At 40.4% G+C, this 9,235-nt stretch overlaps 1 long non-coding RNA gene and 1 other non-coding gene across 2 annotated transcripts; both read right to left on the bottom strand.

Annotated features, from left to right (window-relative positions):
- Positions 1 to 1,023: 1,023 nt before the first annotated feature.
- Trnal-cag (transfer RNA leucine (anticodon CAG)) lies at positions 1,024 to 1,095 on the bottom strand. The gene has a single exon. It is a non-coding gene; the product is annotated as a tRNA-Leu (tRNA).
- A 6,840-nt stretch (positions 1,096 to 7,935) lies between these two features.
- Positions 7,936 to 8,492, bottom strand: LOC135075056 (uncharacterized). The gene is made up of 2 exons (XR_010257955.1): positions 8,307 to 8,492; positions 7,936 to 8,192 (listed from the first exon to the last, which is right to left on the bottom strand). It is a non-coding gene; the product is annotated as an uncharacterized LOC135075056 (long non-coding RNA).
- Between the last annotated feature and the right edge of the window lie 743 nt (positions 8,493 to 9,235).

The following is a 9,235-nucleotide window of genomic DNA, read 5'->3' as shown; positions in this document are numbered from 1 at the left end:
TTACTTAATGCTAATAAAGCTGGCTGATCTATGGGAATTTATATTGATGGTCTTGGGATGTAATTCCCTTGCAAATTGTTTATTACGATACTGTTAAATCATGAGATTGCGTGGAAAAAATTGGTTGGGGTTTTGATTTCGTCTACATAGTTATTCATGGGAGCTATGACCTAGTGATATAAACCTACCTAGCTAGTTTAGTATTTTTTGCACCTTTTTAGGATTTTTTTACAATATTAGGTTACACATGATTGTGTATCAAGTTATTAGGCCATGTAACATGTGAAGTTTTTTATCATCCATGAAATACTTAATTGCCCATGAAGTAATTAATTTTGAAAAGGGACGTGCTTTTCTTTTCGCATTACTACATTAGGTATACATTACGTATCTGCAAACATGCCTTCAATGGGGTTGAGTTGAAGTAAAACAGGTTTTATCATTAATTTTCTTACATTAATTAGCTGATCACTAACGTATATTTACGATTTTTTTAAGCCCCAAATTGGCGTATACAAAATCGTAGCCTCACAGAAGCGAATTGATGAAACAGATTTTATTTGCTTCTGATTCAAAATCAGGCGTATTTTTATACAAAAACAGATCAAACAAAATCAGTTCAATGCCAACGAATCCTGATTCTCATCACGCGTCGCATTAGCATAAGCAGCGATGAAACAAAGCCGTCGTTAGCAGGCCCATTCCACATTTGGCAGTTGGCATTTGGTTGATTTCTTCTTAGGGCTCGTTCTCAGGGCAATCCAGATTTTAATCCACAACGAGGAAGCTCTTGGCCTGTATCTCACCTGATGGTAAGTGACGATCAGGCCGAAGGTGGAAGCGAGCTTCACCCTCTTCACCCTCAATCCTCAACCATGGAGGAACTGGCTATCTCACCTCTAACTGCCGGAACACAACAATGCTGTTAACATTGTTGTTATGGCGACAGACTTAGGTAAGATGGTAGCTAGCCAGGCGGCCTTAGAACAAGCCCTACCACCAACCAAACCGAACAGAAAAATCTGCCCCCACTGGGAATCGAACCCAGGACATCTGCGTCTGAAGCAGATGGTCTTACCACTAGACCACAGAGGCGGTTGCAGGATCCAGTTATGCAGGATCTGAACGTGCTTGGATCTTTTTTTTAGCGCTCCTGCACACGACGCCGCCGCCGCGCCGCCGCCGCGCCACCCCCGCGCCTTTGCACTATTTATGCTTGGCGCGTGAAGCCCGCTGCCGCGCTGCCGCCGCGCCGCTGGCAAAATTATGCTTTGATGGCGCGGTGGCGGCGCGGTGGCGGCGCGGCGGCGGTGCGGCGGCGGCGCGGTGGCGGCGCGGCGGCGGTGCGGCGGCGGCGCGGCGGCGGGCTTTACTCGTGCGTATGAACAGTGTAGGGGCGGCGGCGCGGTGGCGGCGTCGTGTGCAGGAGCGCTCACGGGAATGTTTATGTGAACGTTTATATTAAAACACGTTTACTACTATAAACTGTATCCTGCAAAAAAACTGTTCCTGCAAACAACGTGGGAACAAGTCCTAAGGGGACTAAAAATCTAAAACGAACAAGACAAGTATAGTTTATAAATAAGAGTTAAATTAATCCCTACTAATATAGATGAAAATAAAGTCTGCCTGTTACGCTTTCACGCCCAAGCTACTGAACCGATTTTGACGTTTCAAATGATAGTTTGAGTCTCGGAAAAGGACATTGGATAGTTTTTATCCCGGTTTTTTTAAACAGGTACGCGCACGATAAAGTTTTTCTGTGACAAACGAAATTTCACGCGAGTGAAGCCACGGGAAAAAGGTTGTAATATTTATTAGTTAGAGTTACAATTTTATATAGATAAATTACCTATCGATAAATGGGTCCATTCATGTGGAAGAAACATCAGATATCTAGGTCAGATAAGGTGACCTATCTCCTTCAGGATCACCTTGTTATGTAATTAGCAAAATTAGAATCTAAAGCTTGACTTTGACAACATATAACGCAAAATCAAGACACCAAAGAAAACTTGGTTGCAGTTGTTTTTCTAAGCGTCTAAGTTAAACATATTTCCATCTTCTAGTGCAAGGAATTCTTGAAATATCTTTAAACCAATAAATAAGGAAGTTAGTTAAAGATACAGACGGTTTGCACGAATAACAATAGCTTTGTAGATGAGCTCTGATTCATCTAATTGTGTCAGAGATCAAAGACAACTTCGTGTTATAGATGCCGCGAATTTAAAAGCTCTTTTTATAGAAACCATTGCATATAAGGTTTCATTCATACATTCCTGGACAAAGACCTCCCCCAAGGATTTCCACAACGACCGGTCCTGCGCCACCCGCATCCAGGCACCTTCCGCGACCTTCCAGATCGTCGGTCCACCTAGTGGGGGGCCTGCTAACACTACGTCTCCCGGCCCTCAGTCGCTTCTAAAAAACTTTACGAATAAAATCACTTTGTGGTTCCATTGTCTCTCTAACGTGTAGTGCAGCTTAGAATCTATTTTGTAGAATCCATAAGCCCTTAGGTGACGGGGGCAGTATAAGATGCCATGAAAATATTTTTCTCTATACAAGAATGGGTTAGAGACCACAGAACTTGGTTGAATTGATTTTAACTTGATATCTTCATTAATTGTTCTTATATAAAAATGTCTTGACTGTCCCGCAGACAAACAACATGTTTCAGCTTATAGGTCCACTGAGTGGACCGACGATCTGGTGAACGTCATGGGAGGTGCCTGGATGCGGGCAGCGTAGGACCGGTCATTGTGGAAATCCTTAGGGGAGGCCTTTGTCCAGCAGTGGACGTCATTTGGCTGAAACGAACGAACAGCCTATAGGCAGAATCTATGAAATGAACTTGTCTGTCTGTGAGATGGATAACTGATGGTTATCTAGGGAGCTCCTTGAATCTGTTGGATTAAATGGGGGATTTAATTAAGTATAATGAGTTGGGTTTTAATCGGAATAATGGTTCAAGAAGGAGTTCATTCCGGTCATTGACATTTATGATAATGAAAAGTGTGATATTACAGCTAATTACATTTCTGTTAATCAGGGCATATCTTGAGTCGTAATTATTTGCAAATTGCCTGTACTTAGCTTTTGAACTCATCCATCTTAGGAATGGGAGCATGAGGAAGTCGATTTTTTGTTATAATATTTTGATTTTTTATTAAATGTTTGGGGTAGCAAAATTAACAATTTTTTCAGACACCTTCATTAAAGAAGAATGATTATAAGGTAAAATTACACTGTTCAAAATGTGTGTTACTTAAACTTCAGCCAAACCAACGCGTGCAGATCGCGTCGGCGATGGCGATCATTGCGCGTGCATAGGCCAATGACAGAACGCGTTGATGTGAACTCATCGCTACAAATTCATACACGACATCTGATCGCCATGACCATCGTGCACGTCGGCTGCACTAGTTGTTTTGGTTGAAGTTTTAACCCTTTTAAATTACTCCGATTAGGTACTTACTTACGCGTTGTAGTCTAAACTAATGGAATTCACAATTTTATGGTGATATAGGTATAGCAAAGTTCAAATACCGATCTGGAATATTGATTTGCTAAGATATCCGGAAAACTATTGCACCCGCAATCCGGAATTCCGCGCGGTGCGCTCAAACCCTCAAAAATTCAGTTAGTCGAAACGTTTTTTGCGGACAAACGAAATCCCGCTTCCGTGGCCGGTCGCCGCCACCAAGTATACCCATGGTAAGAAGAGAACCGCCAGCTCACTTCAGAGGCCTGTAAGGCCAAGAAGCGTCTAATAAAGGGCCTTTACGACCAAGAAGGGTCTAAAGATGATTACTCTAAGGCTTAGGCTTTACAGCGTCTTTATGGATAGAGATGGACTCTCCCGATTGTTATTGTTTATTGACCCAAGTTTTTCTTAATCAATCATTTATATATTTTTTGCAATATGGAAATCATGCTTTTGTTTTGATCAGGGAAACTTTTTAATATTTTTCATAACGATGAATGTCCTTCATAGGATTCTATCATGAAACTTCAGCTAAAAAACATTGTTTTAGGCCTGTGTCAGTAGAAAAATAGAGGTTGAAAAGAAAAAACTTAAATGAACATATAACTTCAAATCGCCATAAGTAGATAAAAAATGTAGGTAAGTATTAAATGGCTGTTCTATAGAGACGGTACCAGGGCAACATGAAAAGAGAAGCGTTTTCTAACACCGGAAAGCACGGCGAGTATTCGCAACGCGCGGTACATTCTAAACCACCGCGTCCAGGCCTGACAGACCCCCGCACCCGTTTCTTGCTTTATCACCATGTATCGCGGATTCAAACGTCGTTGGACACGCCTGGGTCAGCTAACGCTGGTTGTTCAGACCGATTTTCCGATGGGACACGGAAAAAACTATTATGCAGCTCTGCACTCCTAGTAATTTTTCCTGGTTTGCTTAGTTTATTGGCTTTCTATTTCGAATTTTGGAGAGGTTTGGCACGTGGTTAATATTGTATGTATTTATTTAGAAATTGTTCATGATTTGTAATAATGGTTTGCAGGCAGGGATCCCGTTTTACCCCCTTAGGGGTGGAGTTTCGTTAAATCCTTTCTTAACGGATGCCTACGTCATAACATCTACCAGCATTCCAAATTTCAGCCCGATCCGTCCAGTGGTTTGGGCTGTGCGTTGATAGATCTCTATGTCAGTCAGTCAGTCAGTTACCTTTGAGTTATAAAAAATGTCACCGTAAAATTGTGAATTCCGTCAGATTATAATCTGACGTAGTTAAATTACAATCTAACTTAACCTAACCCACTGTTAGTTTACAAACTAACGCGTTATATTATAAACTGACAGAGTTCACAATTTCACGTTGACATATATATTTACATAGAAGCAACTGAAATTTGAAAATGACCGATATGACGAAGGAATAGGAATTAGGATTAATAGGATTATTTAAGGAGTAAAATCACTCAGCTAAATCTTTTATTACCATGTCTGAGAGTGGGTCTTGCTTTTCGGCTCTATATTCTCATGGCAGATGCCTATAGCAAATGAAATTTAACAGTAATTGTATTAATCCATACTATGGATAACGTGTTTAATAAGAATAAACACTCTCAACGTCCACTCGTAAACTGTTTCGCAGTACTCGACCTCTCGGGGACAATTTGAGACTGTCTTTTAACTTGCTCTGTACGTTTTGACTCGGACTAAGTGCCCGAAAGTGCAATCTGGAAGGTCGCTTCCACTTTGTACTTGTGATTGTACCTGATGTAGAGACGTGAAGTGCTTAGGAATACTCGGGCAAGGCTTATATTTCAACTAAGTATCTAAATCTCATTTGGCTTAGTGATTGTTATTTCAGAATTAGTATTAACTAATCTTGCAAAGCACTAATCTTTTATTATACGTTTTTTTCGTCTTCATCATTAGCAATTTTTCTTTCAATTTCGTTTTAGGCATGATATTGTATATTAATAATTATTACCATTAGAGAATTCTGTCTACCTTGTAAAAATCTAATAAATTAATCGCCTGCTCTTGATCATCATCTCATACATAATACTTATGCAGATTTGTTTTTGAAAAGTGCCAAAAACAATGTTGATACAAAATGAAACATACGTAACCTATTTATTTAAACAAACTTACTGCAGAGTTATTTGAGTCCAGATTTGAGTGCTTATTTTATCGTCTACAAACCGAGTGTTCATTCCACTCAGGTCACTTACCGTTACTAGAGCTAGTCATAAAAATCTAATAAAAACCAAAGTAAAAAGGTTGAACTCGCTGGCCCAGTAAGGAACACGCCAATGGCGATTCTGCCAATGTCCGTACTATTCTGTGCAGACCCGCCATAGTGCAAGAAGGGTCAGAAATGCAATTAGCGCTTGTTTATTGGACGCAAGGTGCTTGCAACTTGTCGCTTTAGTAGTTGAAGACTTTTGTAGAGCAGTATTTCAATTAAATGATGCAGATGAAGTGGTCTCCTGCATAAGGTTGTCTATTACGAATACACTACGCAGAGAATTTGACAACATTTTTCTTTATAAATTTTTGTATGTAACCCTTTGTTGATAAAATTGTAAAAAAATCCAAAGAAAACTTTAAAACATAATTTACATTTACAAACATTTTATCTGTAACAGAAAAACTTTATCGCGCGCGTCCCTGTTTCAAAAACCGGGATAATAACTATCCTATGTCCTTTCCTGGGACTCAAACTATCTCTATGCCAAATCTCAGTTCAGTGGTTTAGGCGTGAAAGCAAGACAGACAGACATAGTTACTTTCGCATTTATAATATTAGTATAGATAGATAATATAGATAGATTAGTATAGATTCATTCCTATTACATTGCTACTTTCATTATTTATTGAACGAAATCGAATCCATATTCCTCGGTTTCTGAATTTAGATTTTTAGCTTAAGCGTGCTTATCTCTCATCTTAATTCAGTAACCGGCGGTATGCGCACTTGTTTCTTCCTCTTTCAAAATGGTGTTTCTGTCCCTACTTTTACTGTGGTCGCACAGTCGCTCGGGCATAATTAGAAAATGGCTTTCTTACTGGCTCTAAAACGACACAGGCTATAGACGTCTAGGTGAACTTTAGTGCCCACTTGGTACCCACTAGGATGTATCAGGATAGCCGTTATAGATTGACCAAGATAAAAGTACCCAGTTCTTAGAAGCTCATAGAAAACTTGCTTTAAGCAATTTGAGTTTAAGAAGATTGGGAAACTTGAATAAAATGTAATCAAGAGCTAAAAAGTGAAGAAGAAACTTGATATGGTTATTTGGATTTGTGAAAATAAAAAAATACTTTTTGGTTAGACTAGGCGCACACCGTTGATTTTTCGTCGGCCTATAGTTTAGTCGGGCAGTTGATCAGTATGGGCATGTATGGGAGTGCGCACACTACGCCGATTCGATTTGACCGATTCTTCATACAAATTAAAATCGGGCACAACTATCGGCCTACTAAAAATCAACGGTGTGCGCCTACTCTTAAATTGTATTCGAGCAACGAATAAGTAATTCTGATTATTACATTATACTGAAAAGACACTAAGTCTTTTCATGTGCTATTTGAAATCATAGAATCACTTTTTATCGTATAAATGTAAAAGAAAAACGCGTTTTAAGCGCTCATAAAAATAATGTACAAATTGGCTGTTGTGGTCTCACTAACTACTCTATTAACTGACTCATAGTATGTTTTCAATATGTTGTTAACATATAGATCTATGTTAAGGGACGTAAGAAACAAACAAAATGTTTCTGCTTCCATTAAGATTTATCTCTATAAGTCATAACAATCTTCCCAGTGCCTTCACAACAGTAATTTGGTAGATCTGATCCACTAATGGCACTCATTACGTGACACAACCGTAATGATTATCACGCGTGAACTTTATCTGCTCGAATGATACCTCTGGGGGTGGGGTAATTAAGCATGCGCGCTTTTTATGACCGCATGATTATGATTTAGAGGTGAAGTAAATTTTAATCACATGCGCACTGCGCAGGTTTAGAGTAGGCGCACACCGTAGATTTTTCGTCGGCCGATAGTTTAGTGGGGCAGTTGATCAGTATGGGCATGTATGGGAGTGCGCACACTACAGTCAAGTGCACAAGAACATACGGCCTATAACTTCAAAGTTAGGGGTCGGGGGTGGCGGGGGGTGGTATTTTTGAGGTCAGGAGACACAGTTCTATCATGCAACGATGTTAACTCATAAGCCGTTATGCTCGACCCATTAAAGTGCAGTGTCTGTTGCACAAGTTGCGGCGCGACGCCTACAGCTGCACATCGGTCCGATGCACATTCCATGCACATGTAGCCTAGCAGACCGATGATGACCTAAGCTCACAGCCAGGTATATACAAGAGTTGGGATACCTACTGGACGCGCTATCGCGTCAGCTTATTCTACGTAAATGATACCAAGAAATATTTTATCACAACTTTTTATTTAAAAAAGTAATAAAAATCCGGCACTGCAATAATTAACATCATAAGCGTCACGGTTTAAACAGAAAACACAATTGACATCCGACAGACGACAGAAGACATTAGGCTGCCCAGTAGGTGTTGGGGTCCGGGCCGCTGAGGAATCCGATTCGGGTCCCTATCATGCCTGCTTTCTTCACAACGTGGGAGTGTTCTCCCACAGCCTCTGCATTTCTGCGCGACCTGGTCGGATCTGTGATCTGTGAATAGAAAAAATAACATTAATTTCGTTGAAACTTACAAGACATTCGGAGGGTTGGGGCACACGTTAAACTCTTGGCTTAGAAATTGTAACGATAATAAGATATACTCACAGTTCTGTACTCAGGGTGAGGGGACTCCGCCATGGATTCTGGCCTCGCCTGTGCCAGAAGGAATGATGCTAGTAAAACCAGTAGACCTTCCATGTTGACTGTTTAAACCGGTAGCTGCGAATAAAAAAAAAAAAATATTAAATTCAGTCACAACAGAGGCGTTTCGTCCCTAGAAGGAATGCACACGAGAAGTATAACAATGCAGAAAATAATCCATTTAAAAGGGATACTACTTACATGGAGTGTTGAGGTAGATATGGTTCAGCTCGCTGACAGTCGTGTTCTGGAGTACTTGCTCACGATATGGTGGTCGATTAGCTTATGAATATCATGCCAGTAGTAAATGAATTGGGAACTCTAGCACAAGCAAAACAGTGTTCAATCCGAACGCTCGCCGCAGGCTCGCTTCGTCGCTTCGCTCCTCGCCGCGGCTCGCTTCGTCGGATTGAACCCTGTTTTGCTTGTGCTAGAGTTCACAATTCAAAATAAAGGACTCACCTGGTATCCAAGTGTCGAGCGCCGGTAATAAGCTAACGCATGCCGATCACCACCAACACCATTAAATAAAACCACACGCAACCACACACCACAACAAAAGTCTTATCATAATAATATTAAACATCAAGTAAGTTTCGTCACGTTTGCACATTGAAACGGCATGAGTACTTTACATATTGCTTCAAATTACGTTTTGATAGAATTTCCACATGTCTGTAGTATAATTTAAACTTTGGCACGTAGAATCATCAGTTTACTGACATCCTCGAAAGAATGCGGTCAAGCCTAAGGAACAGAAATGAAATTTCTGAAACAAAAAGAATCATTAAAATTACGATGTATCTGTCCTGTGGTATCAAATAGCCCAAAGCGACATGGGAACCTTTTACCTAATACCATACGCAGCCTTATTTGCGGCCCATCTAATTGTG

This window comes from Ostrinia nubilalis, chromosome 9, assembly GCF_963855985.1.
Source record: "Ostrinia nubilalis chromosome 9, ilOstNubi1.1, whole genome shotgun sequence".
Classification (NCBI taxonomy): domain Eukaryota; kingdom Metazoa; phylum Arthropoda; class Insecta; order Lepidoptera; family Crambidae; genus Ostrinia; species Ostrinia nubilalis.
This window is presented reverse-complemented; position numbering and strand designations above follow the sequence as displayed.